At 50.5% G+C, this 18,147-nt stretch overlaps 1 protein-coding gene and 1 long non-coding RNA gene across 2 annotated transcripts in view; one reads left to right on the forward strand and one right to left on the reverse strand.

Annotated features, from left to right (window-relative positions):
* LOC120396362 (maestro heat-like repeat-containing protein family member 1) overlaps window positions 1-18,147 on the reverse strand; it is a 393,738-nt gene that overhangs the window by 95,603 nt on the left and 279,988 nt on the right. The gene's annotated exons all lie outside the window — the stretch shown is intronic.
* LOC120396376 lies at window positions 109-1,685 on the forward strand. Its single transcript, XR_005593087.1, has 3 exons — window positions 109-444; window positions 912-961; window positions 1,580-1,685. It is a non-coding gene; the product is annotated as an uncharacterized LOC120396376 (long non-coding RNA).

An 18,147-nucleotide genomic window follows, 5' to 3' on the forward strand; every position in this document is an offset into this window, starting at 1 on the left:
TGTGACCTAGGCCCAGGATCTGACCCAGCAGCTGCCTGACGGCCTCTGGATAATCCTGTCTCCTTTCATCTGAGCTAGAACCAGCCCAGGAGTGAGAGGATGGAAGGAGCCAATAGCTGGTCCATGGAGTGTCCCTGATCAACTGAAATATCCATCTCAATCCTGTCCTGGTTGTCAGCTCCACCTCCCTGCTGTCTCCTTCCCTCCATCACTGAGCTCTCCCCCTGCACCCGTAGGGAGCTCCCTTCTCACACTGCCTTGCAAGGGAGGGCTACAGCCACCTCTGCCTCTTTGTCCGCCAGGTGCTCGCTGCATCTTCGTATATGATGGTGCAGGTCGGAAGGGCAGCCATGTTCCTCCCCTTCCAGCTGATCAGCAGGTTCCAGGCTGGGTCGGGCCGATGCTGGGATAACTACATGACAGAAACGCTCCTCTACCTGGAAGGTGAGGAGGGAGTGTCACCCCTTGCAGGAGCGAAGGGAGGGGACACTGTGGTGCTGGGCTCAGAGCGGGAGAGGCCAGGGCCTCCCTCTGAATCCAGGATAATATGATGCTGTGACCTTGGAATCAGCGAGGATCACGTCAGGATCATATCCCTTGGTTCATCGAGCCCAGCCCCCCGTGCCCAGACAGGAAGGATCCTTTCTGGGACCGTATCTAACCTTAATCTGACCCCTCACACCCTGGGGAAGGATTTTGGCAAGCAGAACTCCTGGGTATTTCACATGAAGGGCTCTGGATCTGAGGAGCATTGTTGTCCATCAGCGATTTGCAAAGAGCCATGGATTCCGCTCCGGGCCCGTGAGTCGGCAGCTCCTCCCCACCCCCTGTCAAACAATAGTCGTGTTGTAGGCTGCTCCCCAGTAGAAAGGTCTAAACACAAAGGAAACTGACCTGCCCATCTCTTCCAGATCACAAGACCTGCTTCTGGCAGAAGGAGTGGGAGCAGCAGCTGCTGCAGGTAAGGGTCAGAGAAATGGAGGGCTGGAAAGGAACTCAAGAGGTCATCTAATCCAGCCCGCCCACACTGAGGCCAGAGCTCTGCATGGTTCTGTTAAGCACTAAGAATGGGCGCCAGGCCTGGCTGGGGACTGAGAGACTGAAACCCCTGTGAGATCCAAGACATGGGCCTCTGAGAAAAGTCACTGGCTCCTTTCTAGGGAGACCCTGAGTACAGGAAGATCCTCAAGGAATCCGCTATTCTGTCATACGGGCACTGCAGGTCCCGGAGGGACTGTCCTCATGGTCACTCACTCCATCCTACCAAGGCCTTTGCAACTGGGGAGGGCCTAGGGCGTGTGCCTTGATCTAGATGTGCTGTTCATGGATCAGGAGTACAGAGAGGATGGACCAGCCCCAAGACTGAACATTGTCCCAGTGTGGTGAGACAATGACAGCTTGTGCCCAACAGGACATGGGCAGCATCCTGGGTGCAAGAACCCCTTTTAAAGCTCTGAGATCAGCCAGTCAGCTCTTCCACCCTGAGCACAATGTCTCAGCCCCATGGGGAGAGGGAGAGGATTGTTTGTAGAGTCGGTGCACGTGCCCATTGACCCTCACTTGCCTCATTCTCCCACAGCACGTCAATTTCTGGATGCACTCCAGAGAGAAGTAGAAGAAAGCCAGGGCCATATGGAGCAGCACTGCCCTGCTCTGATTTGCCACCTGCCTCCCCGGATTTGACGTAAGTGACCTTTGACCCCAGCATCCTGAATAGTCAGGGCTGGCTCTGGCAGGCTGTGGGATTTTCAGCTGCAGGGGTTCTAGATTTTGATGACCTCTGTGCGTAGCCATTGTCAGAACTGAGATTCAGCTATGCTTGATTCAGGTTCCTCTTCTCCTGGCTAAGTGGTTTCCTCTGGGTCTGTAAGGGACTGTGCTCCAGAGCCCACTGGCTGACATATTCATGCCTGGCCTCAGAGCCCTTATTATTATGGAGCAGCTGGGGAGTAAGTCCTCACAGAGGGCCCTTGCCCTGGTCCCTTTGCTCCAAGCTCCCTTGGGAGCAAGGAGGTTGAGTGCTCTAGCTGTAGCTCCTCTCCCCTAGCACCTCCTCCAGATGGAGTGGGAGGAGAGAGACTCCTGGCCCAGGGCAGGTGGAGAGCTGAAGGTACCAGGCCCTTCTCCTTCTCCTTCCATCAGAGCTCATCTGACTTCCCCAAGGTGGGCTACCTTGTGGCACAGCTGGGTCTGTATATCACTGACTCAGCAGATGACATCAGCTGGCAAGCCAGGGGTGGGATTTACTAGCTCTACCAGCTACTGCTGGGCAATGGGGCCCTATAGAAATGAGCCCCTCAGAGACTAACTGCAGCTGGACATTTGGACTCCTGGAGAACCAAGGCCTTTCCTTTTAGACCAACCGGAGCTGGGCAGAGGGATCCCAATAGAAACAAGGTCCCTCATTTGAGACTCACTCTGCTGGGCAATGGGAACCTATAGAAAAAACCCCCTCCTCTGAGACCGACCCCAGCTAAGATATTGATTCTTTCTCTTCCCTGCTCCCTGAATCAGGAAAACAAGTGTGTAAGTGCCAGGGAAATTGGCTGTTTTATCTCAGAGCCCAGCCCTGTCCCCTACCCCAGGGATATCAGCCCATCCACAGGGCTGCCAGCTGGTGAGGGGACAGGAATGGAGCTATTGAGACACATGGAGGGAAAAAGCCCATAGGGAAGTCAGGGGCAGGAGCAGGGACCACAGGAGAAGGATACAAACTTGTAGGATGTCACCATTTGGTCACCTAGGGTCAGAGCCTGACTTCAGTGGGAGTGAGGGGTTCTCAGCATTAGACACCGTCATTAACAGGCCACCACTCCCAGAACACAAGGGCTGTACGGGTCACATGATTTCTGTGATTACTGGGACAAATCCGCCTCCAGGTACTAAACCGCCTGGTGGTGACCCTGCAATTCCATTGTGGCATGGATGCTGCGAAGGCCCCAGCCAGTGTGCACCCAGCAGTGGGAACAGAAGGGGACAGGCACTAAAAGCAGAACGTCAAACCTCACAAATGTGTGTGTCTTTCTCTCCCAGGGCTGCACATCACAGATGCCGAGGAGCTGTGGTGCCGGGACGGGCTCCAGGACACCAAGTGCCTTGGCTACAGGAATATGGCCAGGGTGGGGGAGGTAAGGACTCTCAACCAGTTCATTGCACCAGCTCAGGTGTAGAGCTGTGTCTCCCCCTGCAGTGGCTGTGTCCTGGATGCAGGACAAAACCCTGCTACTTATTTCCAGCTGACGGTGTTCAGCTGCGAGAGGCTGAGGATTTTGGATTGGAGCCTTGCTAAAGACCATGATTTGTGTGTGTTAGATGGCTCCGTTGCTACGTAGCATGAAAGGAATCCCCGGCAGAGGGTGTTGAGTTAATGGAGGATTGTATCTCGAGGGATCCGGCTCCGCTCACCTGACTCCCTGGCTGACACCTGAGTATCTGAGAGGGGAGCCACTGGGTCAGTGAGTTGGGAAGGACATCAGCTATTGTCTGACCAGATCCTCGTTGGATTCCCTGAACCCTGTGGAAGCACTGGGAGGGTGTGGGGTTTACCCAGCACCATCGCGAGTCAGGAAGCAGAACCTGTCCCTGTCCTGGGAGCTGGGTCAGGGCTGAATTGCTGCACTGTACGCAAGGCTCGTGGAGTGGGGAGTGGGAATGGAGAAAGCTCTGAAAGGCCCATAACTCTAGCATGTGAGCTCCAGGAGATATCGCTGCTGGAAGCGGTAGAGGGTCATGTGTGGTCTTTGTGAGCTACATTCCAGAGAGCACCAGGCTCATGCACACAGACACATTCTCAATGTGTCATGGCACCTGCATTTAATCCTGCTCCAGAAAGAGCTATGAGAGGCCACAGTGCCTGTGATCTCTTACTGAAGGGGGATCCCTGGGCCATGGGACCCCAAAGGTCCTTGAGGGGAATTAGCTGCTTGGGCTGCAGCAGGATTCTGACCGTCCACGTGAGCCACTAGAGGGATTTGGAGCCTGGTTATGGCCAATTGCCAAGGGCTCTGGTGCTGTTGGTTTTAGGTCTTCGGAGAGATCGTCTCAGAAGGCCATTCATGATCCCCGGCTACATGTCAGCAGGCTGAGCTGGTCCTAGCCTTCTCCATTGTGGGGGAAGCTGGCCAGCTGATAGGGGATGAGGTAACCAGAGAAGGACTGACCTAGCTTTGGGGAGGGACCCAGGACCTTTCACCTCCAGGCCCTGGAAAGTCCCTGCCATCCCCTTTCACTGACCTAGGAGAAAGAAGACAAATGAGTCATGACAGGTACTTTTGTTAGGTGCGAGCTTGTCCCCTGAGCAGCCCAAAGCAGTTCAGACCCAGCTCTCCAGCAAGGCAATTTCATAACAGGCATCACTTCAACAGGACAAGCTGCCATTGCTCATGCTAGAGGCTGGAAACTCCCCTTATGATCTCTGCGAACTTTTCTTGGGCCTCAGGACGGTTCCTAGAGGTCTAGTGTCCATGTCATCCAAGCCACCATCCAGAGGTGCCCCACCACTGCCAGCCTTGGAGGCCAAAGATTGAAAGGGCCACGAAGACTAACCAGGCTGGGCTCAGGCATGTGGGCCAGGGAAAGCTTGCCCTGCTGCTGGCCGGGCTGGGCCTGCTCTGGGAGAACTGGAGGATTCAGTCAGCAGAGGCTGCCCATGTGGCCTGTTCACCAGAGCTACCGTCCACGGCTTCACCATAAGCACTGGATTATGGGGAACTGAGCTGCTTCCTCGGATGGGTTTGGAAGTAGAAGAGCTCTCATGGGACTGAGAGGAATGTGGGAGGAGACAAGACTTCATCTTGGGGGTTGGATGGGGGAATCCATCCCTCAGACGTGGGCAGGGGCGGGGTGGACATTTTGCAGGTTCCAGGTGCTGTTAATATCCCTTGTTCCTGGGGGTGTCCAAGTTTCTGACTAATCCTTTTTCCCTTGCAGGAGGAGGATATTACAGAGAAAGTGATGGCCCACCTATTTCACATCTGGTGCTTGCAACCTGTGCTCATGGCACTGCAGGGGCTTTGCCCCATGGGACACCTTTAAGAGCCCCCCCTCGCACGTCCAGCAGCTCACACTCCCTGATGCAGGTACTTCTCTGTCTCATGGGGAAGAGGGGCTAGTGGGTGTGGAGATAGAGCTGAGAGAAACCCTCTCCCTTCTGCATGGGGTGGGGCCTTCCTGAATCCCCTTTGTCTGGGGCATTAACTTCTTCCCACCCTCCTTTTTCTTGACCTTGGCCTCTCTGCCATCGCCCCTGCTCCCAGGCCAAGCTCTCCATGCCCAGCCTGATGCAGAAGAGCCTGCATGTTAGGGCCAGGGCCCATGTCCACCAGTGGAGCTCTGAAAACGCCTCATTAGAGCAGGGGGAGTTGCCGAGTGCCACATCTGCAGCACTCACTGACCCAGGGCTGCTGTGGCAGGGCCCCTCAGTCCCTTCCTCATGCCAAGGGGGTACAGAAGGAATCTGACCTCAGGGACCCAGACCTAGAATGCCGCCTCCCTCTCACCAGACGCCCACCCCAAACCCCTTACCCCATACCCAGAGTCCAGTTTAGGAAGCATCAGGCTGACAGGACCATGGGGCTGGCCCAGCCCAGGACAACAACGCATGAGAACATCTGTAGAACCAGGATTTATCATCAATAACCACTGGAATCTGGGAGTGGTGGCCCAACGTGGAACCCCTCCCCGTGTTCACTGCTCAGATGTTCCCAAAGCCTGCGTCACCCATGTGCTAGTGAATGTCCGGTCCACCCTCGCATCCGGGGCCCAATCCACCCACAAGGTATCTGAACCCTTCCCAGCTAGGAATGAAACTCCCCTCAAGCTCCCTAGGGCATGGAAGGATCCTCTCTATCTGACAGGTGGGGACTAAGACACAGAGGAAGGGCTGTGGTCCTGGCCTCACAATCCTGGGTGTAGATCTGGTAACTGGACTGGGTCCCAAGCTAGTGCCTTTCCCCCCAGGGGCACCTTCACTTTTTGCCTTTTATTCTCCCCTCCTGCTAGGGGGTCTCTGAGTGTGAAATGAACAGGAGCTAGGGATGGTGAGGAGGTCCTGGCACCTTCCCTTGGTGGGAGCTCCCCATGGCCTGGATCCTGGGACAGAGACATCTTTGTCATCATTCTGTCCTTCCTAGGAAGAAAATCCCCAGGTGAGGATTCGTGGGACTTGAACCCAGGTCTCTTGGGCTCCAGGTGAGCAGTGCCTGGGAGTACCCTCAAGTCATCTAGGCAACAAGGCAGACCCCTGCCCTGATGCAGAGACAGTGCCCACCTTGTTCCCAGTGCCTGCCTGCATACACCGCCTGTCACGGAGTGTGGGGGGAGACTAGGCCCGGCACCCCTGGCTTCCTGCGATTCACCATGAGACTCAGCCAGCCAGTAAAACAGAAGGTTTATTTAGACGACAGGAACACAGTCCAAAACAGGTCTTGCCAGTACAGTCAACAGGACCCCCTTTAGTTAGGTCCTTCTGGGGCCCTCAGGGAGGCCACAGCCCCGTTGGGAAGCCCAAGCCCCGTCGGGGCACCCCCTCCATTTCCCAGCCAGCTCCAAACTGAAACTCCCTCCAGCCTCTCACTCAGCCTCTCCCTGGCTCCTCCCCCACCCTTTGTCCTTTGTCCAGTTTCCCGGGCAGAGGTGTTACCTGGCCTCCAACCCCCATCCTGGGTTCTCATGTTACATGCTCAGGTGTTGTCCCTTCCCCAATGCAGGCTGTCCCAGCAACACTCCCTTGCAACCTTCCCAGGCCAACACTCCCCACTCAGCATTCACATAACACATCAAGAACATTCGCACTTCGTCACACAGCCCTGCCCTCCGGTTCCCAGCTACTGACTCTGGCTTGACACTCAGACCAGTCTCTGGCTGCTGACCTAGCTGTAACTCTCGGTTCTTGGCGTTAGCTACCAACTCTGGCTCATATTGTCTTTGCCCTGCTCTAGCCTCACTCCAGCCCCACCACCGACCCGCTACAACCTTGCCTTCTCCTCCTGAGCCTCAAGTCCTCAGACTCTGGCTGCCTGGCTTCGAACTTCCGGCTGTATCTTGGCTCTGGCTCTGATTCTGGTTTGTCTTGGACTCTGGTCTCAGTTTTGATCCTGTCGCATCCCTGGACCTTGATTCTAGCACCACTCTTAGCCCAGGCGCAATCCTACACCTAGCTGTGACATACGCTCTAACCTCTAGACCTAATTATCGGACGTAGCATGTGACATCAGGTAGTGCAACTGTTTGCAGAAAAGTGGGTTTTCCGGAAGTAAGTGGCCCATATTCAAAAGGAGACATGTCACACCAGGTGTGAACCATGGCCTCGGTGCGTGAGACTAGCCCTGTGATCCCCCTACCGGAGTGGTTCAATGGAGATGACTGAAAATGTAGGGGTTTCCTTAACCAGCCTCCGTCCCTAGACCTACTCCTCCATTATTGGCTCTGACACCCAACATTCCCGATAAATACCAGGATTTTGTGGACATCTTCGAAAGAAAGGAGGACACATTGCCTCTGCACCGAGACTATGACTGCCCTATTGACCTACAGCCTTGGGCGAAAGTTGCCTTTGGCCATATTTACACAATGTCCAAACCAGAACTAGTGGCTCTCCCTGTGTACAGCCATGAAAACCAGCCCAAAGGGTTTATTCGCTACTAAGTGTTTCCCAGAGGTGCCCTGGCCCTTTTTGGGAAGAAGAAAGGTGGGACTCTATGCCTACGTGTAGATTACCAGCCCCTGAACAAAGTGAGAGTTTGGAACCAGTAGCCCCTAATCTTAATCCCAGAATTGTTGTATCACATGAAACCTGCACGGGTATTCATCAAACTAGACCTTCAAGGATTTACAATCTAACATTCATTTGGGTGGGGGACAAATGCAAGACAGATTTCAAAACACATTATGGACACTTTCACTGTCCGGTAATGCCATTTGGACTGACTAAGTGTCCTGTGACCTTGCAACACTTCATCAGTGATGTATTTGGGGACATTCTGGATCACTACATTCTCATCTATTTAGATGACATACTTTTCTCTTTGGAGAACCCAGAGCAGTACACGCCCCACATCAGAACCTGAAGAGGTTGTGGCAGAATGGTCTCTATACAAAATTGGAAAAGTGCACCTCTAGCCAACTCTCCACGGAGATTTTGGGGTACATCCTCTTCCCAGAAGGAGTTAAGAATGATCCAAATAAGGTGGAAGCCATTCACTACTAGGAGGAACTTGAAGTGCTCAAGAAGAGCAGCACTTTCTAGGTTTCCTCAGTTTTACTGCTGCTTCGACCCAGGGTTCTCAGAGCGAAGAAGCCCCATGGTAGCTCTCCTCTACAAGACTGTCAAATTTGTTTGGTCTCCCAAAGGCCAATAAGCCCTCAACAGCTCAAAATTGCCTTCACTGCTGCACCTATTCTGGCGCACACCATTCCAACTGAAGCATTCATCATGGAAGTTGACACATCTAATATGACAATTAGGGCCATGCTCGCTCAGGCATGGCTACCAGCACCTGCTGCGCCCCTGTGCATAACACTCCTGGAGGCTCACCCCACAGACCAAATCTAGGAGATCCTTGACAATGAGCGGGTTCTGATAAAATCCTCATTTGAAGACTTATGTCAGTAGCTGAAGGGGACTTGATACCCAGCACAAGTTTGGACTGATCACAAAAGCCTCCAGTATTGTGAAAAGCCAAAGCACTGAATCAGGGACAATTCAGCTAGACCTTATTCTTCTCCTGCTTCAATTTCAACATTACTTAACTACGGACCGGGAACTAAGAATGGCCAGGCCGACGCCCCGGTCCCTAATGCAGAATATAAACAAGAAGGGAGAAAGCTAGTGAGGAACAGCCCTTCCTCCTCAAGCCCTACAATGTGATTAATACTACCAGACCTCAAGCTCTAACCATGCTAATTTAATCAGTCTCCTTGGATGACCCGTGGCAGGGGAATGGGGGACCCCTCTGGACAATCAGGAGCAGAGAATGAGAAACAACATTCCATGTGGGACACGATAACATTTACTGAGGGCCGCCTGTATGTTCTGCCAGGATGTCCCCGGTTGAAGGTACTACATCCGAACAAGGACAGCTCCCTGGCAGGACACTTTGGGTGCCTCATAACCTCTGCCTAACCTCCTGCTTTGCTTGGTGGTGCCAGATGTGGGTTGAAATTCAGACATATGTTGACTCACGTGAATTCTGCACTTGCACCAAGGCACCACACACCGAATACCTTGACACCTCATGTCTTTGTCCCAGCCATGGGCAGCCAGTGCAAATGGATTTCATTGCAGAACTCCCTGAATCAAATGGCCACATGGTGGACCTGACTATCATAGATCAACTGATGAAGACAGCACGCTTCACCCCCCGTGACTGTGTACCTTCAGCGGAGAGGCCAGATCAGTTCCAAATTTGCAAACCACAAAGCCAACAACACTTTTTTGTGTGTGTTAACTATAGATTTCCCCCTGATTTCATCCTACACTACCAGTGGCCTCTCCGAACTTCCTGGCTAGTGACCTGGTTCAATGAATTGACCACATTCAAGAAGAACTAAGGGGGCACCTAGAGGACACTAGGAAAGACGTCAATAGCATGCAGACTGCCAATGACAGGAGGGGCCAGTCTTTTCAGTAGGGAAACTATTTGTAGAGGGGAGGTACTGAGCCCTTGGCACTGACTGAATTCCTACGCTCCGTGTGTGGCAGCAGTTCCTGCCCCATCCCCCTTCCTTGACCTCCTGATCTCATCCTCCGCCCCTGGCTGTAGTGGAACAAACTCTGGGTCCCTTCCCTCACTCTGGCACAATCCATGCCCAGAGTGTCCAAGCCCCATGCAGATAATGGGACTGTCCTCCCCTCACCTCCTGGGCAGGAGAGGATGCTACTAACCCCATTTTACAGATAGGGAATGAAGGCAATAAATTGACCTCTCCGAGGCCACACGTACAAACGTGGGGTAGATCTGGGAACTGGCCTGGAGGCTACTCTAGTGCCTTCCCCACAGAGGTAGCTTCACTTCCTGCCCTTCATCCTCCCCTCCCTTCTTGGCCCTTCTTCAATGGGGTCTCTGAATGGGAAAAGAGCAGGGGCTTCCTCCCCTCTCTGTCTTCCAGGCTCTGGGATCTGTCTCTACCTCCTACATCAATGCAGTCTGCAGCTGGCCCAGCTTGGGGAGTGTTAAGGTTCCTTCCCTACTCTGAACTTTAGGGTACAGATGTGGGGGACCTGCATGAGAAGCTCTAAGCTCAATTAACAGTTTAGATCTGGTCTGGGTGCCACCACCCCCAAGCACTACTTTCCTTCCCGGGGTAGCCTTGAGAGACTTCACCAATTTCCTGGTGAACACAGATCCAAACCCCTTCGATCTTAAAACAAGGAGAAATCAATCAGGTATTTAAAAAAGGCTTTTAATTAAAGAAAAGAAAGGTAAAATAAAACCCTCTGGGAGAGATTAGCATACCAGCTACTCTCTCAGACAACAGATTCAAAACACAGAGGATGTTCCCCTGGGCAAAAACTTAATTACAACAATGAAAATACCCAATTTGATTCTTCCTCTAATTGCACAAGACAGGTTACAAAGAAATAAACATAAACCTATTTATTCCTTTCTAAAACTTACTATTCTGATAAGAGGCTGGTTCCTTGATCTTTTTCACTCTGTCTGAAACTAAAATAAAATAAATAATTGGAGATATACCAATCTCCTAGAACTGGAAGGGACCTTAAAAGGTCAGTGAGTCCAGCCCCCTGCCTTCACTAGCAGGACCAATTTTTGCCCCATATCCCTAAGAGGCCCCCTCAAGGATTGAGCTCACAACCCTGGGTTTAGCAGGCCAATGCTCAAACCATTGAGCTATCCCTCCCTGAAACACTGACTAAACAAAGGAAACTTCCCTCCTTCCTTTTGAAACATCTTGTTCCCCCACTGGTTCCTCTGGTCAGGTGTCAGCTAGCCTAGGTGAACTTCTTAACCCTTTACACGTAAAAGAGGCATTAACCCTTAACTATCTGTTTATGACAGGGAGTAATGACCTCATCCTGTCAAACCGGGAAGAGCTGGCTCTCAGTGATGCTTAGATGGAAAACCACACACTCCTCACGGAGGTAGGAACCACTCTCTCATCTGGGCGATTGTGGTGTTTGGGACAAAGATCAGGTTCCTGGTATATAGCCTGGCTGAGGGCATCCCTTATCCCTGGATCCCAGCCCTGGGACTGAGACGTTGTTCTCATTGTGTTGTGTCAATTTTGTGCTGACCTCATTTTAGCTGCTTTGTTTATCCAAGATTAGCAGTATCTTCTGAAAATCCTTATCACGTGGGGCTGAGGTGGAGCAGGTAATCCTGCTGCTAATCATGTTTTTGACCCCATATGAGAGTAGGGCTGGATGCCCTTTTCCTGTTCTACAGGGGGGAGTGGATGCGTGGTGCCTGGGGGGTGAACAGGCTCTCAGCCACTAACTGTCTTCAGTATTTACACCAACGATCCGGAAGTCAATATCCCATCACAGCTGGTAACATCTGCAGGTGGCACAAGGATTGGTGTTGTGGTAAATAATGATGAAGACAAGGCAGCCCATTCAAACAAAACACATTTGAATACAGCAAATACCCAGTCCTAATTTAGGAGGGAGGGAAATTAACCGTTGGAACAAATTACCAAGGGAAGAGGTGGATTCTCTGTTTCCTGATGGCCTCACATCACACCTGGCTGTCTTTCTAGAAGGTGTGTTTTAGTGAAACACAAGCTATTGGGCTTAATATGGGGGCAAGGGTGTGAAATTTCATGGTTTGTGAAATAGAGACCTAATTAGGCGATCTAATGGCCTCACAATCTATGAATCTATGAAAAACTCAGTGTGGGGTGAGGAACAGACTCTGGGTAACCTGCTTGCTCCCCCCAGAATCAATAATGAGAATGTGGGGTGATCTGGAGAGCAGCTCAAGCATTCCACCAGGCTGACCTGGGGCGGACATCAGCCCTGGAAGGCAGAGGTGGGTGTGGCAGTGACTTCACAAGGGCCTTTGGCAGGAACTTAGCCTATTGGGCAAAGGTGGTGAGGAGGCTGTGACCTCACACAGCACCCTTAACCTCAGCCAGGCAGAACAGGGATGCAGGGTAGGGGGAACCTTGGAGACCCCTGTAGCCTTGCTGCAGTAAGCCTGCTTCTCGCGGTCTCTCCTAGAGGACTAAGAGAGGATTTGTGGTCACACACCTGAGTGCTAAGGAGGAGCTTCTTTGGGAGTGTTCGCCTTTCTATGTTGATTTTGTAGAAAGCAGACATTCCCTGTGTAAATGATTCTCAGTGAGGGTTGGAACCTGTTCAGTTTGATCCATATGTTCCCAGCCGAGCTCTAGGCTCATAAAACAGAATGTAAGTTGGCAGAAAAATGTCCCACCTGGCACTCCGCCCCTTAGTAATTGGCTACCTACTAGGTCTCAAAATGTAATTGTAAATAAGGGATCATTATCGAGTGGGTGTCTTTCTAGTAGGGTTCTGCAGGGATCGGTTCTTGGATGTACACTAACATTTTGATCAGTGACTTGGAAGCAAATATACAATCATCACTGTAAAATCTGCCAATGACAGAAAGCTTGGGGGAGTGGTAAATAATGAAGAGGACATGTCACTCATACAGAGCCATCTGGATTGCTTAGTTACCTGAGCACAAGCAAATAACATACTAAAATGTATGTCCAAATGTAAAGTTTCCATTTAGGAAACAAAATATAAGCTATGTGTACAAGAGGGGGATTCTATCCTGGGAAATAGTTACCCTGAAAAAGACTTGGGGTCATGGTAGATAATCAGCTGACTATGAGCTCCCACTGAGACACTTTGGCCAAAAGGGCAAATGCGATCTTTGGACCCATACCTAGCAGAATTAAAGGTAAAAGCAGAGAGGTTCTATATCTCTGTACTGGGCACTGGTGTGACCACTACCAGAATATTGTGTCCAGTTCTGGTGTCCACAATTTGAGACAGATGCTGATAAATTTGAGAGGGTTGAGAGAAGAACCACAAGAATGATTAAAGGATTAGAAAACATGCCTTATAAAGATAGGTTCAAGGAGCTCAATCTATTTAGCTTAACAAAAAGGTTAACAGATGAGCATAAGGGAACAAATATTTGCTAATGGGCTCGTCACTTGAGCAGACAAAGACATAACAAGAGCCAATGACTGTGAATTGAAGCTAGACATATTCAGACTGGAATAAGGCGAACATTTTGAACAATCAGGGTTTGGAGCAATTAACCCAGAGTTGTAATGGATCCTCCACAACTAGCATTTCTAAAATCAAGATTGGCTGTTTTTCTAAAAGATGTGCTCTAATTCAAACAGGAATTATTTTGAGGGGAGTTCTATGGACCACATTATACAGACTAGATGGTCAGAGTGGATCTTCTGGCCTTGAAATCTATGACTCACTGAGGCATTTGGAATTTGTCCATTTTCGCTTCTCTTTTCCTCCCTTCCTCTTGTCTTTTCTTTTCTCTTCTCTTGTTCCATTTCTCACTGCTGCTCTTCTTCCTGAGGAGGGTGGGGCTGTTCTCCAGCTGTCATTTTAGGAAGCCCTCACGAAGAGGTGGGGCTGGAATACTGCGCTGACAGAGATCTCCACCAGAATGATCTCCTGTCATGACTAGTGCTGTGTTTTGGCCATCTGTTGAGAATGCTCAGCCTCCAGTCCCTGAGCGTCTCCACACTGATTGGATGAGCTGGGGGTTATTACTGAGTTAAAAGGGATGAGACACAAGTCATTGTTGGCTGAGTGCAGTGAGGCTTAACACTCAATTCAATGGCATTTCTTTGTCTGTCTGTAATGCAATAATTTTTGAAGACTACGTCCAATTGATTCCAGAATATCTAGGCATCAGTGGAGAGAACCTTGTTGATTTTCGTGACAAATGGAAACCACCCCCCCCCACCCCCCCACCAGGAAAGCTTGATTTCCACACTGTGCCCATTTACTTGGTGCTGCAAGTAGAGGCACATTATGACATCAGAATTAACTCAGCTAGTCAATGCTAATTTTTGCAGGTGATTTGCATAATGCAACCCCATTGGTTAAAAAGAGTCAGCAAATGATCCTGCAGGTTTCAATAGGCTAGATGACCAGGGCTGGCCATAGGGTTAGCATTTAAGGTCAGGGTTATTGGACTGAGGCCTGGTCTACACTGGGTGGGGGGTCGAACTAAGGTACGCAACTTCAGCTACGCGAATAGTGTAGCTGAAGTCGAACTACCTTAGTTCGGACTACTTACCCGTCCTCACGGCGCGGGATCGACGTCCGCAGCTCCCCCGTCGACTCCGCCACCGCCGTTCGCGGTGGTGGAGTTCCGGAGTCGACGGGAGCACGTTCAGAGTTCGATATATCGCGTCTAGATGAGATGCGATATATCGAACTCCGAGAAGTCGATTGCTACCCGCCGACCCGGGCGGGTAGTATGGACGTACCCTTTGTGTGTGATGAGTGGCTGAATTACCTTGGATGTCACAATGTTACTGCTCAGGCTACTCTGTCTGCAGCATCACATGGGCAGTGACTGCCAAGGGGAAGATTTTTGTTGATCTGAAACTTAGAAAACAAGAAGAGCAGAAGAGGAATGATTTAGATGATTTGACAATAAAATTTAGGTTTTGCGGCATTATCCAGTGCAATTGCTACTGGTTCAGAGGTCGAAAATGGGCCTACATAAACAGACAAGTGTCCAACCCTCTAGTTAGTCTCTTTTAAGACCGAGTAAATAATTCATAACAAATTATTGATATGATGAATTTTGCTGCCTTCTCTCCTTTAATGGAATATGAGCAGTTTATGATTCTCATGAATGTAGTATTTCTCCTAAAATCAAGGTGAATAAAAATCAATGGTTGTTTCAAAATCAAGAAACCCAAAAAGGGATTTTTTAAAAATTAAATTGGATTATTTTTATTTAAATTAAAAACAGGTTTATTTTTTGAAAAACAAACCTATGGGAGATTAAATTTGAAATTATGAGAACCCATGTTAATGCCTAAACTTGCAATAGCTTAGTAAAGTCATTTAAATTAAATAATAAATATTAAGAAGTCCATGTCTGCTGCCAAGTTTTAATGGAAATCAAACCACTGAACTCGTGGCAGTCTTTGGTTGGAACCAGTTTGCTGAAATGGTAAATCAGCTTTCGACAGGAGCAGCCTCTTCTGCAGGCACAGAAAGACTATTTTCTTCATTTCAGTTGATTGAGCTAGTTGAGCTCAATAACAATTTCATTCAAATTTCAGAAACTGACTGGGAATGGAAAAAGAAGGAAAGCTTTTTTTCCTCTTCCAGTCTATAAATAAATACTAGACGTGAGGGGATCAGATCTGTTAGTTCTAAAATCTAATGGACACGATGACCATATACAATCAGTTCATTTCAGTAACTGCAGATACTTCCTTAAATCAGTTAGTTTTAAATGAAAAATATGTTTCAGTAAATGCAGCACATTGAAGGTAGATTTATTCAATTAAGAAACAAATGGAAAATGCTGTTTTTGTGCATTTTTAAGTGCATTTGAATTTCCATCGAAACTGTGCGTGGACAAATCACAAGTAAAAAATCTATCATCGTCTAGGAAATAAATGCATCATTTGCCATTTTCCAACATAATAAAAATGTAAACATTAGATACAAGAAATGTAAATTAAACCATATAACTGCTTAATTAAATGTACATAGATATACTGTACCATCATGGTTAGCCAAAGAAAAATTACCACATTTAGTGTAAATACTATATAGATGCAAGTCAACATTTTTTAATGATTCTCAGCTAATGAGAATCAACCTATCATTAGGAAAATAACTAAAAAGTAAAAATGCAAAACATGATTAAAATCAATGGTGTAAATCAATCCACCTGGCTAGGGATGGAAAAGCCTCCTGGCTCATTTCCCACCCCAGGAAGGGCTGATCCTTGATCCAAGGTCTAGGACTGGGCTCCTCACTCTGCACTGAAAGCCCAGATCTAAACTCTAGGAATTTGGATCTGGCCATTGATGGCCCAGTGCTGCACAGCACTCACAGAGTGGCTTTTCCTTGGTAAATCTCACAGTGCTTTACAATAGTAAGTATTAGAGCCTCATTTTACTGCTGGGGACTGAAACACAGAGAGGGGAAATGGCTTGCCCAAGGTCCCATAAGTCAACAAGAAAACCGCCAATGAAAGCCAAGAGTCATGAGTCCCTCCCCTATAGGCCTTGGCTTGTCAGGCTTCAGGAATGTGTGTGAGGTGCTAGGAGACCTTGAGACGGGAGGTGTCCTGCCCACGGTATGTCAGTGATCTGGACCCCGGCTGCTTGCCTGAGTTGATCCATCCCTTAGCAGGGCATTGTGAGCTCCCTTTCCAGCCCCACTTGGTGTGGGAGAGTGAGGAAGAGGGCCAGAGCCTGACCTACGCTGAGCATCTGCCACCCAGCACTGCAACATCTAGAGCTAGTGAGTGGCATGGAGCATTTAATAATAATAATTTGAGATCTACCTATCTCATAAAACTAGAAGAGACCCTGAAAGGTCATCGAGTCCAGCCCCCTGCCTTCACTAGCAGGACCAAGTACTGATTTTGCCCCAGATTCCTAAGTGCCCCCTCAACCATTGAGCTCACAACCCTGGGTTTAGCAGGCTAATGCTCAAACCACTCAACTATCCCTCCCCCTTCAAAGGCTTCCCTGGTCTGCTTGGGGAGGGGCAGAAATGGGAATGGGGATGGGGGGGAATCTCATCCAAGTGAGACTAGATTTATTAACACAGCCCCATGTTGCCCTTCACTCTGGGCCTGGGCGGCGTGTTACTTGCAGGGTGTTCTCCAGAGCCACCTCCAGTATGGTGGAAATAGCCCAGCAATAGGACTCCCAGCCCTTCCCTTGTAGGAGACTGTTCCCCAGGCTGAGAGTCTCTGGGGGGCCCAGACCGTGCCAGCTGCTGAACACCCACAACCCCAATCAGTGGCAACTGAGGGGGACTCATGCCTCATATGATTGGGACCTTGTGAAGTTTAGCTGGGGACGAGTTCCCAGAGGAAGCTCAGACGCCTTCCCAGGTTCTGTTCTTTCTCTAGCCTGGGAGGGCCTGTGATCTTGGGGGGGAGGAGGGAGCTGCTTGTCCAAACAGCCTGAATACCCCACTGCTCTGACAGGATGAGACTCCCCCAGTGTCACAGAGCCTCAGTGGGGAGGGGGAACTTTGGGAGCAGCTTGTGCTGTGAGCTGCTGCCAGTGTGTGTAGATTGCCATCCCTGTACCCCATGGTGGGGCGTGCAGTGAGGGGGTGCTGCCCCAGTGGGAGGAAGCTAGGGGAAGAGCAGGCAGGCCCATTAGTGAGAGGCTGCCTTTTCCTCAGACTCATGGCTGGTCTCCACTCAGTTCCAGGATGGAGAGGCTCAGGCAGATGCTGGGGAAGAAGGCTGCGGAGGTGGCTCCAGAGCTGGTGGGAAGCAGCTGCTGTCTTCCCCAGGAGGAGAGAGGCCCCTCTGTCCCCGCTGGTGAGGAAGCAGCTTGTGGCCAGGCCAAGCAGTGCAAGTACCTGGCGTTCTGGAGGAGGAAGACACCTTCTGGGCCAACATGGAGGTGGCCCAGGGTGCAGCTGTGCAGGACGGACACAGGGCAGAGCGGGAGCCAGGCAAGGTGGCTCGGGGGCTTCCTCTCCAGGAAGCAGAGGAGCCAGGAGAGCAGTTCCAGGGCCCAGGAGGAGGCAGCTCTCTGCCTGGCCCCCAGCCTGTCCAGGGCAGGAGATTGGCCACTGCTGCTCTAGCACCAGCAGCTCTGCCTATTCCCAAGGGGCCAGCAAGACAATCCTAGTCCTGCTCCAGGGCATGTCACTTTGGCCTCCTAAATTTGGGCTGGCCCCTGTGCCCCTGAAGGAAACAGCCCTGAGACCCCACAGGATCAATGGGGAAAATCCTCAAAGCGCTAAGCCCAAGACCCTCAGACCTGTCCCAACGCCCCCCAGACAGGACAGGAGTGCTGAGTTCCAGTGTCTGAAAGCGGAAGAGAAGAGGTTAAATGCTCCATGTCCTCTCCCTGCTGGAGCAGGAAGCAGGTTCTGGGGGTCGCCCCAGCATTGCTGCTGCTGACACGGCTTTCTCCCTGCTCCCCAGCACTTGCAGCTGTGGATCTGCTCTC

Source organism: Mauremys reevesii, linkage group 2 (assembly GCF_016161935.1).
Source record: "Mauremys reevesii isolate NIE-2019 linkage group 2, ASM1616193v1, whole genome shotgun sequence".
NCBI classification, from domain to species: Eukaryota; Metazoa; Chordata; order Testudines; family Geoemydidae; genus Mauremys; species Mauremys reevesii.